The sequence below is a fragment of the Hemibagrus wyckioides genome, linkage group LG26, assembly GCF_019097595.1.
Source record: "Hemibagrus wyckioides isolate EC202008001 linkage group LG26, SWU_Hwy_1.0, whole genome shotgun sequence".
Taxonomy (NCBI): Eukaryota; Metazoa; Chordata; class Actinopteri; order Siluriformes; family Bagridae; genus Hemibagrus; species Hemibagrus wyckioides.
The window spans coordinates 13786417-13809312 of record NC_080735.1 but is presented as its reverse complement, the minus strand read 5'-3'; the positions used below and the strand labels follow the sequence as shown (position 1 = coordinate 13809312).

General features: G+C 43.9%; 1 protein-coding gene across 5 annotated transcripts in view; it reads right to left on the bottom strand.

The window, feature by feature from the left end:
- Positions 1-22896, bottom strand: part of raph1b (Ras association (RalGDS/AF-6) and pleckstrin homology domains 1b) — a 72922-nt gene that overhangs the window by 30453 nt on the left and 19573 nt on the right. The window lies entirely within an intron of this gene.

Genomic DNA, 22896 nt, shown 5'->3' with positions numbered 1-22896 from the left:
AATTACGTGTTCGGGGAAAACCCAGTAGTAAAAAAAAAAAAGAAAAAAAAAGAAAAAAGTATACCACATAGTGGTAGTAAGATTTTACTGCTTGTGGCCAGAACTGTAAGGGACACTGTAAGGGTTTAAGCTCAGATGATGATGATGATGGAGCGCCCTCTACTGTCCAAGAAACATGACTGCGGTTTAGATTGAGACGTGCTGCTGACAGATAAACCTGATAAAGGGACTTTGCTGTGTGTGTGTGTGTGTGTGTGTGTGTGTGTGTGTGTGTGTGTGTAAGGGTATGCAAGGTGTGAGAGGCTGCTACGCTGCTCAGGACTGAAGTGTAAAAACAGCACTTGCATGAAGAAATCCCATGAAAGCTCCTCGACTCTAAGCGCAGTGTTGCTTTTCTGATTGTGTTGAATCGAACAAAAACACACACTGGTCACAGCGCCACAGTGTCCACCTCCCACCATGTGTGCGTTAGCGCAACTGCTTACACAACATCTGACTTTCGCATACATTTCAGATTATTAATGCCGCAGATACAGATGAAGCCTTGCATCGAAGGACATGAAGTGGTGAGTGATGTCAAGTGGCTAAAAAAAAATCCATCACACCTTTCACAGTGAACTGCTAGAAAAAAAACACACACACTCTTACTCTTTTTCTTCTCGTCTTTACCTCTTTATCCCTGCATTAGTGTTCAGAAGGCTAGGAGTTTAATTCTCAGAGCTGGTTTCTGACCTTCTGCTGCTCACTGATGTCTCTGTTATTTGATTCAGAGGATCAGAGGATATCCGTGTGTGTGTGTGTGGGAGTGTGTGTGTGTGAGAGACACGAGACAGTAAATAATCCTTTAAGAGGCAGACAATAAGTTGACACAAACACGAACCTCGGAGATAGATATCGAATATCCAGGCGTGACGCTCATCTATCACGCGGTGCCCAGCGCTGTAAACATCTACAGTGAGGTTCTAAAGCATCGAGCCAAATTATCATGCCACTAGGATGACACCGAGAGAGCTGATGAGAAGCTGCAAGTATGCAATGATTCATTTTAAAGTGAAACTTGATCAGTGTTAAGAGAACAAGTAAGATTTTTATTTAATGGCACTGAATCAAGAAACAGCAGTTCAGGGTTAGTTTACAGTAAATAAAGGAGTAGAGTTTTGATATCTGGCAACCCGGAGCTTGTGAGAAGTTGTGTGTCCATTTTCCCACCAGTGCACACAGTGTGTACCTCGTCTAAACACCGTGTGTGTTCATGTGATTTCTCACAGAGCTGGATGATCATTTTTCACTGATTTCCAATACGGTTTCAGATTAAACTCTAATTAGAAAGAAAAGAGATTTTACTGAACGAAGGTGTGATGAAGAGGCGACTAGAGACGAAATCCTGAATATTCTGATATTTAGTTTCTTTACAAACTCTCGCTCTCACTCACACACACACACACACTCTATTGCTCTCATTCACACACTTACTCTCATACACACACACACACCCACACATACACTCACTCTCTCTTATTCACATACACACACACACTAACCTCACCCTCGCTCACACACTCACTCTCTCTTATTCACATACATATACACACACACACACACACACACACACACTAACCTCACCCTCGCTCACACACTCACTCTCTCTTATTCACATACATATACACACACACACACTAACCTCACCCTCGCTCACACACTCACTCTCTCTTATTCACATACATATACACACACACACACACACACACACTAACCTCACCCTCGCTCACACACTCACTCTCTCTTATTCACATACATATACACACACACACACACACACTAACCTCACCCTCGCTCACACACTCACTCTCTCTTATTCACATACATATACACACACACACACACACACTAACCTCACCCTCGTTCACACACTCACTCTCTCTTATTCACATACATATACACACACACACACTAACCTCACCCTCGCTCACACACTCACTCTCTCTTATTCACATACATATACACACACACACACTAACCTCACCCTCGCTCACACACTCACTCTCTCTTATTCACATACATATACACACACACACTAACCTCACCCTCGCTCACACACTCACTTTCTCTTATTCACATACATATACACACACACACACACACACTAACCTCACCCTCGTTCACACACTCACTCTCTCTTATTCACATACATATACACACACACACACACACACACACACACACACACACACACTAACCTCACCCTCGTTCACACACTCACTCTCTCTTATTCACATACATATACACACACACACACACTAACTCACCCTCGCTCACACACTCACTCTCTCTTATTCACATACATATACACACACACACACACACTAACCTCACCCTCGCTCACACACTCACTCTCTCTTATTCACATACATATACACACACACACACACACTAACCTCACCCTCGCTCACACACTCACTCTCTCTTATTCACATACATATACACACACACACACACTAACCTCACCCTCGCTCACACACTCACTCTCTCTTATTCACATACATATACACACACACACACACTAACCTCACCCTCGCTCACACACTCACACACACTCACTCTCTCATTCACATACATATACACACACACACACACACACTAACCTCACCCTCGCTCACACACACTCACTCTCTCTTATTCACATACATATACACACACACACACTAACCTCACCCTCGCTCACACACTCACACACACTCACTCTCTCTTATTCACATACATATACACACACACACACACACACACACACTAACCTCACCCTCGCTCACACACACTCACTCTCTCTTATTCACATACATATACACACACACACACACACACACTAACCTCACCCTCGCTCACACACTCACTCTCTCTTATTCACATACATATGCACACACACACACACACACACACACACTAACCTCACCCTCGCTCACACACTCACTCTCTCTTATTCACATACATATACACACACACACACTAACCTCACCCTCGCTCACACACTCACACACACTCACTCTCTCTTATTCACATACATATACACACACACACACACACACACTAACCTCACCCTCGCTCACACACTCACTCTCTCTTATTCACATACATATACACACACACACACACACACACACACTAACCTCACCCTCGCTCACACACTCACTCTCTCTTATTCACATACATATACACACACACACACACACACACACACACACTAACCTCACCCTCGCTCACACACTCACTCTCTCTTATTCACATACATATACACACACACACACACACACACACTAACCTCACCCTCGCTCACACACTCACTCTCTCTTATTCACATACATATACACACACACACACACACACACACACTAACCTCACCCTCGCTCACACACACTCACTCTCTCTTATTCACATACATATACACACACACACACACACACACACACACTAACCTCACCCTCGCTCACACACACTCACTCTCTTATTCACATACATATACACACACACACACACTAACCTCACCCTCGCTCACACACTCACACACACTCACTCTCTCTTATTCACATACATATACACACACACACACACTAACCTCACCCTCGCTCACACACACTCACTCTCTCTTATTCACATACATATACACACACACACACACACACTAACCTCACCCTCGCTCACACACACTCACTCTCTCTTATTCACATACATATACACACACACACACACACACACTAACCTCACCCTCGCTCACACACTCACTCTCTCTTATTCACATACATATACACACACACACACACACACACACACACACACACACACACACTAACCTCACCCTCGCTCACACACACTCACTCTCTTATTCACATACATATACACACACACACACTAACTCACCCTCGCTCACACACTCGCACACACTCACTCTCTCTTATTCACATACATATACACACACACACACACACACTAACCTCACCCTCGCTCACACACTCACTCTCTCTTATTCACATACATATACACACACACACACACACACACTAACCTCACCCTCGCTCACACACTCACACACACTCACTCTCTCTTATTCACATACATATACACACACACTCACTCACACACACTCTATTGCTCTCACTCACACACTTACTCTCACACACTCACACATACACTCACTCTCTCTTATACACATACATATACACACACACACTCACACACACTCTATTGCTCTCACTCACACACTTACTCTCTCACACACTTCTCATACACACTCACACACTCACTCTCTCTTATTCACATACATATACACACACACACACTAACCTCACCCTCGCTCACACACTCACTCTCTCTTATTCACATACATATACACACACACACACACACACACTAACCTCACCCTCGCTCACACACTCACACACACTCACTCTCTCTTATTCACATACATATACACACACACACACACACACACACACACTAACCTCACCCTCGCTCACACACACTCACTCTCTCTTATTCACATACATATACACACACACACACTAACCTCACCCTCGCTCACACACACACACACACTCACTCTCTCTTATTCACATACATATACACACACACACACACACACTAACCTCACCCTCGCTCACACACTCACACACACTCACTCTCTCTTATTCACATACATATACACACACACACACACACACACTAACCTCACCCTCGCTCACACACTCACACACACTCACTCTCTCTTATTCACATACATATACACACACACACTCACTCACACACACTCTATTGCTCTCACTCACACACTTACTCTCACACACTCACACATACACTCACTCTCTCTTATTCACATACATATACACACACACACACACACACACTAACCTCACCCTCGCTCACACACTCACTCTCTCTTATTCACATACATATACACACACACACACACACACACTAACCTCACCCTCGCTCACACACTCACTCTCTCTTATTCACATACATATACACACACACACACACACACACACACACACACTAACCTCACCCTCGCTCACACACACTCACTCTCTTATTCACATACATATACACACACACACACTAACTCACCCTCGCTCACACACTCGCACACACTCACTCTCTCTTATTCACATACATATACACACACACACACACTAACCTCACCCTCGCTCACACACTCACTCTCTCTTATTCACATACATATACACACACACACACACACACACACACACACACACACACACTAACCTCACCCTCGCTCACACACACTCACTCTCTTATTCACATACATATACACACACACACACTAACTCACCCTCGCTCACACACTCGCACACACTCACTCTCTCTTATTCACATACATATACACACACACACACACACTAACCTCACCCTCGCTCACACACTCACTCTCTCTTATTCACATACATATACACACACACACACACACACACTAACCTCACCCTCGCTCACACACTCACACACACTCACTCTCTCTTATTCACATACATATACACACACACACTCACTCACACACACTCTATTGCTCTCACTCACACACTTACTCTCACACACTCACACATACACTCACTCTCTCTTATTCACATACATATACACACACACACTCACACACACTCTATTGCTCTCACTCACACACTTACTCTCTCACACACTTCTCATACACACTCACACACCCACTCTCTCTTATTCACATACATATACACACACACACACACACTAACCTCACCCTCGCTCACACACTCACTCTCTCTTATTCACATACATATACACACACACACACACACACACTAACCTCACCCTCGCTCACACACTCACACACACTCACTCTCTCTTATTCACATACATATACACACACACACACACACACACACACACACACACACTAACCTCACCCTCGCTCACACACACTCACTCTCTTATTCACATACATATACACACACACACACACTAACTCACCCTCGCTCACACACTCACTCTCTCTTATTCACATACATATACACACACACACACACACACACTAACCTCACCCTCGCTCACACACTCACTCTCTCTTATTCACATACATATACACACACACACACACACACTAACTCACCCTCGCTCACACACTCACACACACTCACTCTCTCTTATTCACATACATATACACACACACACACACACACTAACCTCACCCTCGCTCACACACACACACACACTCACTCTCTCTTATTCACATACATATACACACACACACACACACACTAACCTCACCCTCGCTCACACACTCACACACACTCACTCTCTCTTATTCACATACATATACACACACACACACACACACTAACCTCACCCTCGCTCACACACTCACACACACTCACTCTCTCTTATTCACATACATATACACACACACACTCACTCACACACACTCTATTGCTCTCACTCACACACTTACTCTCACACACTCACACATACACTCACTCTCTCTTATTCACATACATATACACACACACACACTCACACACACTCTATTGCTCTCACTCACACACTTACTCTCTCACACACTTCTCATACACACTCACACACCCACTCTCTCTTATTCACATACATATACACACACACACACACACACACTAACTCACCCTCACTCACATACTCACGCACACACTCACACACTCTCATACTCTCATACTCACACACACACACTCACTTTCTCTCTCACACAGACACACATTCACTCTCTGTCTGTCTGTGTCGTACTCACTCACACAGACGTTTCAGTCGGAGTTCTCTAGATCTCTTTCTTTCTTTCTTTCTTTCTTTCTCTTTCTTTCTTTCTTTCTTTCTTTCTGTGTGTCTTGAGCCTCAGTGTGTTCTAAATACACAAGCGTCTTCCTACACAGCAGGAGACGCTAAACTCCGCTGGGTGAATAAACACACCGTGTTTTTAGACAAGTACACACAAATGTCTGCTGTTTGTTTCACAAGGGCAGCTGGAGACATCCATCACATGCTCAGAGAAACAGACACAAACAGGAAGTGAGCAACAACTACACTAACAGACTGAATGGCAACCGAGTGTAACGCTAATTTATTAAAAATAAATATATAATTTATTCAAAACAAAATAATTCTCTTGTTTAAGCTAATAAAAAAATCAATAATAAAAATAATTCTATTGTTTAAGCTAATTAAAAAATAATTCAATAATAAAAAATAATTTTATTGTTTAGCTAATAAAAAATAATTCAATAATAAAAATAATTCTATTGTTTAAGCTAATAAAAAAAATAATTCAATAATAAAAAAAATAAAAATAATTCTATTGTTTAAGCTAATTAAAAATAATTCAATAATAAAAAATAATTCTATTGTTTAGCTAATAAAAAATAATTCAATAATAAAAAAATAAAAATAATTCTCGTTTTAGCTAATAAAAAAATTATTCCCTAATAAAAGAAATTATTCTATTGTTTAAGCTTTTAGTTGCCTAATGTAGGTATTTTGAAACAAGCAAACAAATCCTTTTAAAAACTTTTTACCAGTTTGGATGAAAGGGAAAGAGCTCCGATTAAATGTGTTCATTTTATTAAAAAATAAAGTAAATAAATAAATAAAATAAAAATAAATAAATAAACTGTGTGTTAGAATTGGACACCCATGTTCCTTTGACACACACACCTAACAGCTGCAGTGTTTGTTTTCATCACCACTTAGTGTGTGTGTGCAGCTGTTTTAGAAAGAAAAGAAAAAAAAAACACCACCTGTGAAAAAACAAAACAAAACACACACTTGAGGACTTTTAATTTGGAAATAATGTCAAACCATTTCATACGCTGCCAAACTAAAGACACCCCTAGAGATGTAATTGGACTAACAATTTCTCCAAAGCCTGACTGGGCGTTAAATTGGACATTGATACCAAAGCAAGATGTGTGAGTGAGCGTGTGTGTGTGTGTGTTTGAGAACAATGATTTGAATACTTCATTTCTCTCCCACAAGCGGTGTGGTCAGGGTTCCCCCACCCTCCAGCTGCTCCCTCTCTCTCCTTCACTATGTCCTTCACTGTCTCTCTCTCAGACACACACACACACACACCCCCACCCACACACACACACTGACATCAGGGTTGGCAAGAAAGGAAGAAAAGAAAATGGGGGGATGGGGGGGTGGTACGACCTGACCCAGCTTTCCGTTTGCAAACACACACACACACACACACACACACAGTGAGTTTAACTCTGTTACAAACCCTGAACACAAACACTCAGCTCCCTTTTCAAATCTAATCAAGCGCTCTTCACCACCTGCTGCTTAAAACCTAACTGAATTATCTGTGTGTGTGTGTGTGTGTGTGTGTGTGTGTGTGTGAGCTTGTGAACAATCCACCTGGCTGCCTCGCATCAAGCCTCACTGCCCTCTGCTGGAGCTGTCTTTTTTCACTGATCTCAGATCAGCTCTTTGCCTGATGTAAAGCAAGCACATGAATGTTCAACTGATCTCAAATCAGTACCAGGAAACAGTAGTTCAGGGCAAATGGAGGAGTATAGTTTTGATATCTGTCAACCCGGAGCTTGTGTGTACCAGTGTGTACCTCATCTAAACACCGTGTGTGTTCATGTGATTTCTCATAGACCTGGATGATCTTTTTTTTCACCGAAGTCTCCAAAATATATGATGTTAATATTTTAATATTTTGTTTGGCCAAAAACTCTAGTGATAGCAGCTGGAATTAGGATGACCGACACCACCAGTGTCTGACCGCCTGCTTCTGTCTCCATCAGAGTAAATTGGTGTATTCTTGTTATCTGCTCAATTCCACCAGATTTCGCTCACACACACACACTCTCGTGCTCACACAGTCCCTCACTCACACACACACTCACTTCCTTACTCACACACTCACTCACTCTTTATCTCTCTCTCTCTCACTCACACTCACTCACACACTCCCATACTCACTCACTCTCTTACACACTCTCTCACTCACTTCCTTACTCACACACTCACTCACTCTTTATCTCTCTCTCTCTCACTCACTCCCATACTCACTCACTCTCTTACACACTCTCTCACTCACTTCCTTACTCACACACTCACTCACTCTTTATCTCTCTCTCTCTCACTCACTCACACACTCCCATACTCACTCACTCTCTTACACACTCTCTCACTCACTTCCTTACTCACACACTCACTCACTCTTTATATCTCTCTCTCTCACTCACTCACACACTCCCATACTCACTCACTCTCTTACACACTCTCTCACTCACTTCCTTACTCACACACTCACTCACTCTTTATCTCTCTCTCTCTCTCTCACTCACTCACACACTCCCATACTCACTCACTCTCTTACACACTCTCTCACTCACTTCCTTACTCACACACTCACTCACTCTTTTTCTCTCTCTCTCTCTCTCCCTCTCTCACTCACACACTCCCATACTCACTCACTCTCTTACACACTCTCTCACTCGCACACTCCCTCTCCATTATTAGCATTAGCATCCACTGTTTGGATGAGGAGCAGGTTACTTTATCACAGCTCTAGGCTGAAAAGGCTCACCGGAGTTGAAAAAGTTATCACAACATTGCTGGTGACATTTCAATGCATGGCAGTAAACGGATTACTGTAATGGAAAGAATACGGTCATAGCGTGAAGTGACCTTTGGGGAAATAGGCTACTGTACGACTCAATAAAGGGCCTGATTGACCTTTTCGAGACGTACAGTACAGCGGCGCTCTACAAACGGCCAATTGTGATGGCCGACTGTAAATAGACGATATTGAATAGCCATTTCGTCAGATGGGGATTAATGCTTGGGCGTGGAGGAAGTGAGTGTATATTTTTAGCACCCCACCCGCATCCTCTACCCCACTACATAATATTTCTAACATGCACGCTTTTAAAGTGTGAAACCCAAACATAGCCTGTTAAAAGAGGATTCAAATAGATACAGTGAGGGAAAAAATTATTTGATCCCCTGCTGATTTTGTACGTTTGCCCACTGACAAAGAAATGATCAGTCTGTAATTTTAATGGTAGGTGTATTTGAACAGTGAGAGGCAGAATAACAACAAAAAAATCCAGAAAAACGCATTTCAGAAAAGTTCTACATTGATTTGCATTTTAATGAGTGAAATAAGTATCTGACCCCCTATCAATCAGAAAGATTTCTGGCTCCCAGGTGTCTTTTATACAGGTAAGGAGCTGAGATTACAGTAGGAGCACTCTCGGGGAGAGCTCTTAATCTCAGCTTGTTAACTGTATGAAAGACACCTGTCCACAGAAGGAAGCAATCAATCAGATTCCAAACTCTCCATCATGGCCAAGACCAAAGAGCTGTCCATGGATGTCAGGGACAAGATTGTAGACCTACACAAGGCTGGAATGAGCTACAAGACCATCGCCAAGCAGCTTGGTGAGAAGGTGACAACAGTTGGTGCAATTATTCCCAAAATGGAAGAAACACAAAAGGACTGTCAATCTTCCTCGGTCTGGGGCTCCATGCAAGATCTCGCCTCATGGAGTTTCAATGATCATGAGAACGGCGAGGAATCAACCCAGAATTACACTGGAGGATTTTGTCAATGATCTCAAGGCAGCTGGGACCATAGTCACCAAGAAAACAATTGGTAACACACTACACCGTGAAAGACTGAAATCCTGTAGCGCCCGCAAGGTCCCCCTGCTAAAGAAAGCACATGTACAGGCTCATCTGAAGTTTGCCAGTGAACATCTGAATGATTCAGAGGAGAACTGGGTGAAAGTGTTGTGGTCAAATGAGACCAAAATCCAGCTCTTTGGCATCAACTCAACTCGCCGTGTTTGGAGGAGGAATGCTGCCTATGACTCCAAGAAGACCATCGCCACCGTCAAACATGGAGATGGAAACATTATGCTTTGGGGGTGTTTTTCTGCTAAGGGGACAGGACAACTGCACCGCATCAAAGGGACGATGGACGGAGCCATGTACTGTCAAATCTTGAGTGAGAACCTCCTTCCCTCAGCCAGGGCATTGAAAATGGGTCGTGGATGCAAAGAGGAGTGGGCCCAAATTCCTTGAGATGTGAGATGTGTGCAAACCTGGTGGCCAACTACAAGAAATGTCTGACGTCTGTGATTGCCAACAAGGCTTTGCCACCAAGTACCAAGTCATGTTTTGCAAAGGGGTCAAATACTTATTTCACTCAATAAAATGCAAATCAATGTAGAACTTTTCTGAAATGCGTTTTTCTGGATTCTTTTGTTGTTATTCTGTCTCTCACTGTTCAGATAAACGTCTCATTAAAATTACAGAATATAATACAGAATATTTCTTTGTCAGTGGGCAAACGTACAAAATCAGCAGGGGATCAAATAATTTTTTCCCACGCTGTATATGAAAAACGTGAAACACTGGACACTAGCAAAACACAAACTAGCGTCCATCCACTGAGGTCGGTGCCAGTGAGGCAGTTGCTACACAAGAGCTACTGTTGCCTACAGGAAGAAGCTCTAGCGGGAATTCCCAGTATATAAAACCAGGCGATTTTCAGTGTTGATGTGGGAACAGTTCTGCCCTCTGGCTCTTCGTGATTGGGACAGAACAGATAAGTGTTTCAGACAACATCATATGTGGCTAGACCTTTCATGTTCAAGCTTCCTGGTCAGTATGAGGTCATTGTGTGCGCTATAAGAGACTGTATGTTAGCTGGTATATGAACTCAACTGTACTGTACAGTACTGAGCCAGAGTCATGGGCAAGTCAAACAATTCTAAACACTCTTTATACAAAATATAATAAAATTTAATTCATAAAAATAATTCACTAATTATTGTCTAAAACTAATTTAGATATCTATTTCTTTCTTTACCGCTTAAAAGGCGGTCTTACTTCATATCAAGTGACTATTAACAAAAAAAAACAAAACATCTCTAACACTTCTGTCTTAAGCTAAAATTAGCTTTAGTTTTCTGTTAAAATGATGCTCACGAGTCTACATGGTACAGTATGTTATATTAGATTGTTAAAACCCCCCAAAAAAGCATTACATTTAAGACAAACGTCATTAAAGAGAGCTTTAGTTCATCAGATATCAGTGCAAGTCTATGGAGGCACTTATTTATGACAACTCTGCTAAACTTGAACTTCATTAGCAATCTTGCTAATCTCCAGTATGTACCGTATATCTGATCATACTGCTTTCATGAACCATGTTAGTTCCTGTTACGTAACTAGGAGCGATAAACATTCGATCCCTCAGTCACTTCCTGTTATTTATTTATTTTACAAACTTCCTGTTGTTCTCTTGAGAATTTAAGGCATACCTTGCCACGCTACCAAAAACCGCAAAAAGCCGTCGTGAAGAGGTGGGAACACTAAAAAACTGACACTGGAGACTCCTTCCATAACGCATTTATCTATTGGTTACTTTATTAGGATCTTTGTTGTCTGATCAGCCAATCAGGAGGCAGCAGCACAATTCACGACATCATGCATCAATGTGGCGGCTGTGTTTCATCTCTGGGTGAATTTCACACACAACAGACTCTAGAGTTTACACAGAATGGTGTGAAAATGAACCGACTGTGTGGCCAGCTCTGGGGGCAGAGAGAAGCCTTGTTGACCAGAGAGGATAACGACGTAAATGTGCAGGTGTACCTAATAAAGTGGACGCCGATGGGGATGTGTCCTTACAGAATGATTCCAAGAAGGAATATACATTTTTTTTCTTTGTTAAATAACAAACGTTTTTTTGTATCTTATAAGGGTTTTAAATTATTTACATCATCTGCCATACAAGTCTCGGTGTTGTTGCTATGGAAACAACAACGTATTAGAAAGTTATATAAACCACTGACTAATCGTTGGTGCTAGTGCTAAAGCTGATGTTATGTTATAGGGAATCTTCTGACCAGTGCTGTGGTATAAGAGCTTATTAAACGGATATCTAGGGTAGGGGGTACAAACTTTTAAACTATTAGCTCAGGTAAGGATGGAGATCGAAATGCTGACCTCAGACCTGTTCCTAAGTGTTTAGGTATCGAATGCTGCACTGACCGCAGCCTGAAATAGCAGCATATTGAACCACAGAAACACAAGACTTCACATTAGATCAAAAATATCTGCGATTAAATCATTGGTCCATGTTGTGAGCAAAGGCGTGTGTGTAACCCGAGGGAGATCGTTCAGATAAGGTTTGAGTGAACGGAAGTACTCTTGACGTTCTCTCAGGCAGATCTCGGGTCAGTTCTGGGCTGCGACTGATGATGAAGTTAATTCCTGGATCTGTGGTCAGGATGCTTTTTTTTGGTGCTGATGAAGGACATGAGGACGTAGTGGATCTTCGCAGGGATGAAGAAAAGAGATGGAAAAGAGAGAATAAACACTACCCAAGATCCTCTGTGTCAGATAAAAGCATGTGTATGAACACAAACAAACCTAATTATACAGTTTCTTTCCTTCTCTCGCTCTCTCTCATATATATATATATATATATATATATCTGTATCTCTGTCTCTTTCTCTCTGTTTCTGTATCTATCTCTCACACACTATCTATCTATCTATCTATCTATCTCTCTCTCTATCTATCATTCTGTATCTCTATCTATCGTTCCATCTATCTATCCATCTATCTATTATTCTGTATCTCTCTCTCTCTCTTTCTATCTATCTATCTATCTATCTATCTATCTATCTATCTATCTATCTATCTATCTATCTATCTCATTTTGTATCTCCCACTCTCCCCCTCTCTCTCTCTCCCTCTCTCCATTAGGACTGCTGAATCATTCTGGAGTCTCTATGTATCTATCTCTCTCTTTCTCTCTCAATCTTTCTGTATCTCTCTCTCTCTCTCTCTCTCTCTCTCTCTCTCTCCCCCCATTAGGACTGCTGAATCATTCTGGAGTCTATTCAGACAGATCTTTTAGCTCTAATACTTCAGTTCATGGATGAAATCGAGTTTCAGGAACCTGTAGCTTTCAAACCTACCCTGTTTTGCACACCAATATTCAGATCTTTTACTTAATAAATCATTTTTGTAGCTTTCTCTTTGAGACACAGCTTACAATCATGGAAATTTTAAAAAAGAACAATTTGTTAAAACGTTTTAGATGAAGCCTTCACACGACCTGTGACACACAGACGATGTTTACAAATATAGCAGAATCTCTGATAATCTGGTTAGCTCTTAATGCTAAGGTGTAATTATACGATATTTTCATCTTCCGAGCCTTTTCTAAGGAATTTACCGACACAGCTGAGGAAAATGTTAATGTTCCCAACAATTCTGTCATGTTTTTATACTCATTTTGTATTTACATTATCCATATTTATCAGATTTCTAGGCATGTTGGCTAGCTATGCTATTAGCACGGCTCAGCTGCTTGCTAGCGTCCACGTTTCCAAGGTGTCATGACTTTAATCCTGTGAAATTAATTCATGTTCAAAGCTAAATTCCACTTTATATCACATCAATACACATATAGAGGGTCTGTTCTTTGTTCCCTGATTGATGCTTCACCTCTACCCCTCTCTCTATCCCCCCCTCTCTCTGTCTTTCTCTCCCTCTCTCTCTCTACCTGTCTCCCTCTCTATACCCCCCCTCTCTACACCTGTCTCTCTCTTCTCTCCCTTCCTTTCTCTCTCCTTCTCTCTCTCTACACCTTTCTCTCTCTCTCTCTCTCTCTCTCTCTCTCTCACACACACACACACACACTCCTGTGTATCATCTTACGCAGCCTGAACTGGGCGTCTCGGTAATTGCACTCATTTCATTGTAATGATAAACCCGTTCCTCTACACACGGATAAATCATATCACTTTCACACAGCACACACCTGGGACACTTATGGATCATTCCTCCAGCTAACTGTGTGTGAGATCATCTACGCAGGAGGGTCAGGAGGGACTAATATAACGACAGACTGGTTCGAGTGCTGGACTGGGTCTGGATTAAACAGCCAGTCCTTGTTGTGCCTCTCTCTCTCTCTCTCTCTCTCATGCTCTGTCGTCATCACTCGCTCTGCTATATCCCTCTCCCTCTGTCTATTTCAGTCCACATTTCTACACTCAGTTCCCTAGCAACACTCACATGGCTCACTCACACTCCTCATAGTGAGCCTCTCCATCACTCCACTTCCTGTTTATGAGAAGCGCAGTAACGTATGTATAGTGTTTTATATATATATAGGCTATGTTTGAGCACCAACATTTTCACAAGGTTTTTACTTAATTATGAATATGTGAGATGGCAGCCGGGTGTGTCCTCTGCATTCAGCGGGTGAAGATCGTTGTACACAACGTTAGGACAGTATCAGGACAAAAAGTGGTGGCAGTATAAGATGAAATGACTCGATCTACACGACGTACCAAACTACAGCTGTGTCACATGCTTCTGCTAATCACATGTGTATGTACTATTTCCCCCTCAATGTCTCCCTACTTTGGTCACCTGTTAATTCCCACCCATCAGCTCTTCACTATCATACGACATCCACCAGCCTTTGAGGGAAATCAGTTTACGATGTGTGAAGCAGGACGATGACATCTTTTTATCAACTCTGTCCCAAGGTGCTATCTGCCGTCTCTCTTCTCTCCACCTCTCTCTTTCTCTCCCTCTCTCTATACCTGTCTCCCTCTACCTCTGTCTCTCTCTCCACCTATCTCTCTCTTCTCTCTCTACCTCTCTCTCTCTCTCTCTCTCTGTCTACTGGTCTCTCTCCCCCTCTCTACCAGTCTCTCTCTCCCTGTCGCTCTCTCCCTCCCTCTCCCTTTCTCTCTCTCTACCCCTCTCTCTGTCTCTCTACACCCCTCTGTCTATACTCTCTCTCTATCCCCCCCTTACTTTGTCTCTCCACCTCTCTCTCTCTCTCTCTCTCTCTCTCTCCCTGTCTTTCTCTCCCTCTCTCTACCTGTCTCCCTCTCTATACCCCCCATCTACACCTCTCTCTCTCTTCTCTCTCTTCCTTTTTCTCTCTCTCAACCTGTCTCTCTCTCTACTGGTCTCTCTCCCCCTCTCTACCAGTCTCTCTCTCCCTCCCTCTCCCTCTGTCTATCTCTCTCTTTCTTTCTCTGTCTGTCTCTCTACCCCTCTCTCTGTCTCTCTACACCCCTCTGTCTATACTCTCTCTCTATCCCCCCCTCACTTTGTCTCTCCACCTCTCTCTCTCTCCACCTGTCTCTCTCTCTCCCTGTCTCCCTCTCTATACCCCCCATCTACACACCTCTCTCTCTCTCTCTTCTCTCTCTTCCTTTCTCTCTCCGTGTCTCTCCCTCTCTCTCCCCCTGTCTCTCTATACACCTCTCTCTCTCTCTCTCTACTGGTCTCTATCCCCCTCTCTACCAGTCTCTCTCTCCCTGTCGCTCTCTCCCTCTCTCTTTCTCTGTCTGTCTCTCTACCCCTCTCTCTGTCTCTCTACACCCCTCTGTCTATACTCTCTCTCTATCCCCCCCTCACTTTGTCTCTCCACCTCTCTCTCTCTCTCCACCAGTCTCTCCCTCTCCCTCTCCCTGTCTCACTCTCTATACCCCCCCATCTACACCTCCCTCTCCCTCTTCTCTCTCTTCCTTTCTCTCTCCGTGTCTCTCCCTCTCTCCCCCTGTCTCTCTGTACACCTCTCTCTCTCTCTCTCTCTACCTGTCTCTCTCTCTCTCTACTGGTCTCTATCCCCCTCTCTACCAGTCTCTCTCTCCCTGTCGCTCCCTCCCTCCCTCTCCCTCTGTCTCTCTCTCTCTCTTTCTCTGTCTGTCTCTCTACCCCTCTCTCGGTCTCTCTACACCCCTCTGTCTATACTCTCTCTCTCTGTCTATACCCCCCCCCTCACTTTGTCTCTCCACCTCTCTCTCTCCACCTGTCTCTCTCTCTCCCTCTCTATACCCCCCATCTACACCTCTCTCTCTCTCGCTCTCTTCCTTTCTCTCCCCGGGTCTCTCCCTCTCTCTCCCCCTGTCTCTCTATACACCTCTCTCTCTCTCATTTCTATTTCTACTTAATTTGGATCATATTTTAAACAAGATGATTTTGGCTTCCTTCTGTGTGACTGACGCTTCTATTAATAATTCTATTTCAGCGTAGGTTAAATAACAGCGACAAAAACGTTGAAGTGAGTAAATTAATGTAAAATAAATTAAACGTGTTGACGCATAATAGAATGATGATGCTCCACAATTATGCGTCTGAGTGATTTATGTGATACGAGCTCATTGTAGCACTCCGTCTCGGGCTGGATTCAATTACAGACACGTTAATATTTCAATGCATTTGAATATTTGATATTTTAAATAATTGTACATTGACTTGGATCAGACTAATAGACACATTATGAATTGATGTTGTGAAGCAACGATATCAGCAGCTGTAATTAAATGTTCTGAAGGACCCACATTACCTAACAGCAGATACAATCTCTCTCTCTCTCTCTCTCTCTCTCTCTCTCCCTCCCTCCCCCCCATAGCTGTTTTCACGACGGCGCTCTGCTTCTGACGCAGCACACTGGCACTAGTGTGTGCATGCTGTCAGCGGTCTGATCGCTGGGGGAAACAGTGACACAGGCTTCAATCCATGTGTGTTTTAATGACCCGGTGGAGATGTGCCTCGTCACTGACTTGACAGCAATTTGTGCACGAGTGAGAATCAGGACGGCTTTTTTTCCCCTTTCAAGAGCACTGCAGAGAGCGCTGGCATCATTTCCTCAGCCTTACATGACAATGCAGAAATACACTCGTTTCTAATCCAAGCGCTCTCTCTTTCATTTAAGGTACAATAATAATAATAATGAATATTTATGAGAACGAGTAACACCATCACCACCTAGTCTCTAGTCTAGTTACTAACACCAGTAACCCCAGTATTGTTTCTCCTCACACACAAACAGTCCACTCACTACACTTCAGTCAGAACCACAGCCTACATACAGAACATACAGCAACCAGGACTGGGAAATATGGTGATGTATATATTTCATTTTTTCATTGTCTGTACTGTTTATCCGCTCTATAATCGGGTCACCGGGAGCCTGTTCCTATCTCAGGCATCATCGGGCATCAAGGCAAGATACACCCTGGACAGAGTGCCAACCCATCACAGGGAACACACACACTCTCGTGATGTAAATATAAATTTCATAATTAATACCATCTCAGGTATCCCTATTTTTCCCAAGGAGAAAGGGGGCTATCCCAGGGGATTTGGGACACAAAATGGGAGACACCCTGGACATTGCAGGGCACAATTTTACACACACTCACCCTTTCAGATGCTATTAACCATTTAGAGATGACAACACATGTCTTTGAACTGCAGGAGTATACAGGAGAACCGAGACATCGCTGCGGCAGTCCCAGTGTAGAAGGAATGGCCTCTGTGTCCGTCAGTCCCAGTGTAGGAGGCGTGGCCTCTGTGTCCGTCAGTCCCAGTGTAGGAGGCGTGGCCTCTGTGTCCGTCAGTCCCAGTGTAGGAGGCGTGGCCTCTGTGTCCGTCAGTCCCAGTGTAGGAGGCGTGGCCTCTGTGTCCGTCAGTCCCAGTGTAGGAGGCGTGGCCTCTGTGTCCGTCAGTCCCAGTGTAGGAGGCGTGGCCTCTGTGTCCGTCAGTTCCAGAGAAAGAGGCGTGGCCTCTGTGTCCGTCAGTCCCAGTGTAGGAGGCGTGGCCTCTGTGTCCATCAGTCCCAGAGTAGGAGGCGTGGTCTAAACGTCAGGCAAATGCAGTGACGGAAGTGTGGGGGAACTTGTGTGTGCTATCAGTCTCATTTAAGGTTGTGTAGCCTCATTGTGTGTCAGTCCCAGCGTAGGATGCGTGGCCTCTGTATCTGTCAGTCTCAGTGAAGGAGGCGTGGCTTCTGACAGTACTGACATTGTACTGAATATTTAACAGCTTTAAATGTAGTGTTCTTCCTCTGTACTGTCACTCGTGTATCTAGATGTATAACCTCAGAAGACTCTCCTAATGCCTCTAGACAATTCCTGCATGCTTCGGTGAAACAACTGCATTCCCTGTGAACACTCTCAGGTCACTCACTAGTCTACAGCAGGTTACATAAATTAAGGAAACGCAGGAGAAAACAGGAGAACCGGGAGGAAACCCGTAAAGCACTAGGACAACATGCAAACTACGTACACACAGGGTACGTGGGAATCGAACCCAAACCCTGGAGGAGGTGCAAGGCAAAACATGCTAACCAGCAAGCCACATACCCATGCCAATCAACCATTTAATAAAAACAAACAGAACTACAGGTAATGAGGTAAAAACAGAAACCCGGGAACCTCAGTGTTCAGTTCACATTATGTTGACAAATTCTCCCTGTGTTGAAGATCACACAGCTTCTGTGCTCTCACACCTGTTTAACCTCACCAATTCTTTCCTCACGCTGTAAAGAAGGTTCAAAACAGAACCCACACGTTTACCCATGATCCCCGTGCTGCAAACTTGAGAGCAGAAAACATTCAAACTAAGGGAGAAATAAAAAAATAGCACCAGGTTTGACATGATGCTTTTAGCAACACTTCTTTGGGGGGGGGGGGGGATCATGGGAAAAATGTACTGACTATTTTAGGAAGTGCTTATTAAAAGCAGTGTGATAGAGCAGAGGAAGTTTTGGCATCTTGTGACTGGGAGGAAGTATGAAAGGCTTCTATGTGGAGCATCCAGACTCTTGGGATTACTGCAGGCAACAGAGGATGCAGTTATCACCAGGCTTGTTTGCAGATACACTGCCTACAAGTTAGAAGGTCTAACCATCAGAGATTTAGTGAACGATCTGATATTAGTTCTCTTATAAATGCTCTCAGTTTTGGTCACAGACATTACCTGAACGCTGTTCTATTACCTTTCTCTTTTATTTGTGATATTACTTTGGATATACAGATCAAAAACTCAGGTCCAATATGGACATAGAGGCAGAAACTCCGCCTCAGTGTGTGTTTTGTGTATGCGTGTGTGAGAGAGAGAGAGAAAACCGTTGATGTGTTTCATCAGCGTTTCATCAGTTTCGTCTTCTTTCCACTAGTGAACAGAATCTTCTGCTGCTCATCAGAGCTGGATCCTGTACATTTCGAAACCCCCCTCTCATTTCAGACATTTTCTCCTTCTTATTTATTGACACAAACCAATACATTTCTGTCCTGTTGTTCTGCACTGTACTGATGTGTCACCACGGTCATTTCAGCTGACTTAAATAATGCGTCAAAGGTTAAAGAGTCACGATTCCTGGTAATATATTAGCTTCTCTTCACTGAATGCCTCGGACCAGGTTTCATCTATGGCAATAGCTGTTGATTTTCCCTAGACTTCCTTTGATTTCGACTCTGAACTGACCTGGTTTGGATCATCTTCCAGATTTATTACAGTAAAATTCATGGTTAAAAGTGAATGAGTACAATAAACTATTTACACACACACACACACACACACCATTCCTATTTCTGGGCTTGAACTGTTTATGAGCTACAAAGCCCGAAGAACAGTGCAGTATGGGACATGTCCACATTAGTCTGTATGCACACACACACACACACACACAAGCAGGTGTTTGCTTCAAGTGTTACTGGAGGCAATTAAACACACAAGGACGATAGAGGAGAGAGAAATTGTGCTGCCTGCTGTGTGTGTGTGTGTACAGCAGCTCTAAATTGTGTCTGTGTGAATGTGGCCAGCAGCAGGCTTCACCCTTCTGCACTGAGCAGCTGGGAATGCCGCTCTCCCCCTGAAGGCCTGCGGCACACCGTCGTACTCCAGTTGGTCCGTGACCTTTGACCCTGGAAGGCAGCTGGGAGGATTGTTTACCACAGAACAGAAGACACCCTTGTGTTGTCATGAGCTACTATTAGTAACAGTTGTGTCAGTGGGTCAGTACTGTAATAATAATGATGAATGTGTTAAGCCCATTAACACCAGGTGATTCCAATAACAGACAGATAAGTGAGTCTGGAGACACACGAGGTTCAGTGCACCTTCAGTCCCAGAGTAGGAGGCGTGGCCTCTGTGTTTGGCAGTCCCAATATAGGAGGCGTGGCCTCTGTGTTTGGCAGTCCCAATATAGGAGGCGTGGCCTCTATGTCCATCAGTTTTAGGGTAGGAGGCATGGCCTCTGTGTCTGTCAGTCCTAGTGTAGGTGGTGTGGCTTGTGTTTGTCAGTTCCAGGTTAGGTGTGGCCTCTGTGTCCGTCAGTTCCAGCATAGGAGGCTTGGCCTCTATGTCCGTCAGTCCCAGGGTAGGAGGGGTGGCCTCTGTGTACATCAACTCCAGAGTAGGAGGCGTGGCCTCTGTGCCCGTCAGTCCCAGAGTAGGAGGCATGGCCTCTGTGCCCGTCAGTCCCAGTGTAAGAGGCATGGCCTCTGTGCCCGTCAGTCCCAGAGTAGGAGGCATGACCTCTGTGTCTTTCAATCCCAGTGTAAAAGACGTGGCCTCTGTGCCCATCAATCCCAGAGTAGGAGGCGTGGCCTCTGTGTCAGTCAGTCCCAGAGTAGGAGGCATGGCCTCTGTGTCCATCAGTCCCAGTGTCAGAAGCGTGGTCTCTGTGCCCATCAGTCCTAGTGTGCGAGACGTGACCTATGTGTCTGTCAGTCAGTGAAGGAGGCGTGGCCTCTGAACACTACTGACTCACACTGGCATTGTACTGAATATTTAACAGCTTTAAATGCTGAATGCACCGTCACTCGTGTATCTAGATGTATAACCTCAGAAGACTCTCCTAATGCCTCTAGACAATTCCTGCATGCTGGGGTGAAACAACTGCATTCTCTGTGAACACTGTCAGCTCACTTACTACTCTACAGCCTGCACTGTAACTCTAAAAGATGAGGCCATGTTTCACAACGTCTGGATCTGCAGTAAAAATTCCAACACGCCCTGTTTTACTGTACGCTCGGCTCTCAGGGGGTCTGCACAAGCTCACATGTTCTCAGTTAAGCTGACCGTTATCCTCAAAAAGCCCAGCTCTGTCTGTCACCACCCGGTTCATCCCTCACCTTCACCTCCATCTGTGATCCTGGCTCAGAGCTCCTCTGCTCTGTAATCTATAAAAACATGCGTTCAGCTACCAGGCACCGACGTTCACCATGCTTCACCGACATCACGCATCGGGAGACGCTGTGCTAATTATTCATCGTCTTTTATTCACATCCTCGGAAGGATTTCACAGCCTGCGCTCACACGCTCTGCTGGATCTTTGAGCTATTCTCAGTACTGAAGCAGAAGAGCTTGACTCAACCTCTCTGCAAGACTTCCGGCAGATCTAGCATTTACAGCACAGTTAAACGACCTCATGTTTTAAATAAAAGCCCAGTTTCCATAGACTCCATAATTACTCACTACTGATCTACCACTAAGCTGCATCAACAATGACTGATTGAGCCCAAGCTCCACCCACATTTGGATACTGTTGCTACACTATATTGCCAAAAGTTTTGGGACACCGTTGAATTCAGGTGTTGTTTTTCAGGGGTTGGTCTCGGCCCCTTAGCTCCAGTGAAAGGAACTCTTAATGCTTCAGCATACCAAGACATCAGTGCCTGACCTCATAAATGTACTTCAAGAGGAATGGTCACAGATTCCCATAAACACACTCCTAAACCTTGTGGAAAGCCTTCCCTGAAGAATTGAAGCTGTTATAGCTGCAAAGGGCGGGCCAACTCTATGTTACATTCATGTGCATGTAAAGGCGGATGTTCCAAAACTTTTGGCAATATAGTGTATGTAGGTGGAAATTTTTGCAAAATGGCTACCTGTAGAGTTATATTGGAGTAGAAGCTGTGCCTTCAATCCATTTCTAGGGGATGTAGTAGATTAGTGGTGATGGCGTTGGACTACTGATCAGAAGGTTATGTGTTCGAATCCACAGAGTCCACCAAAACCTGCCACTCCTGGGCCCTTGAGCAA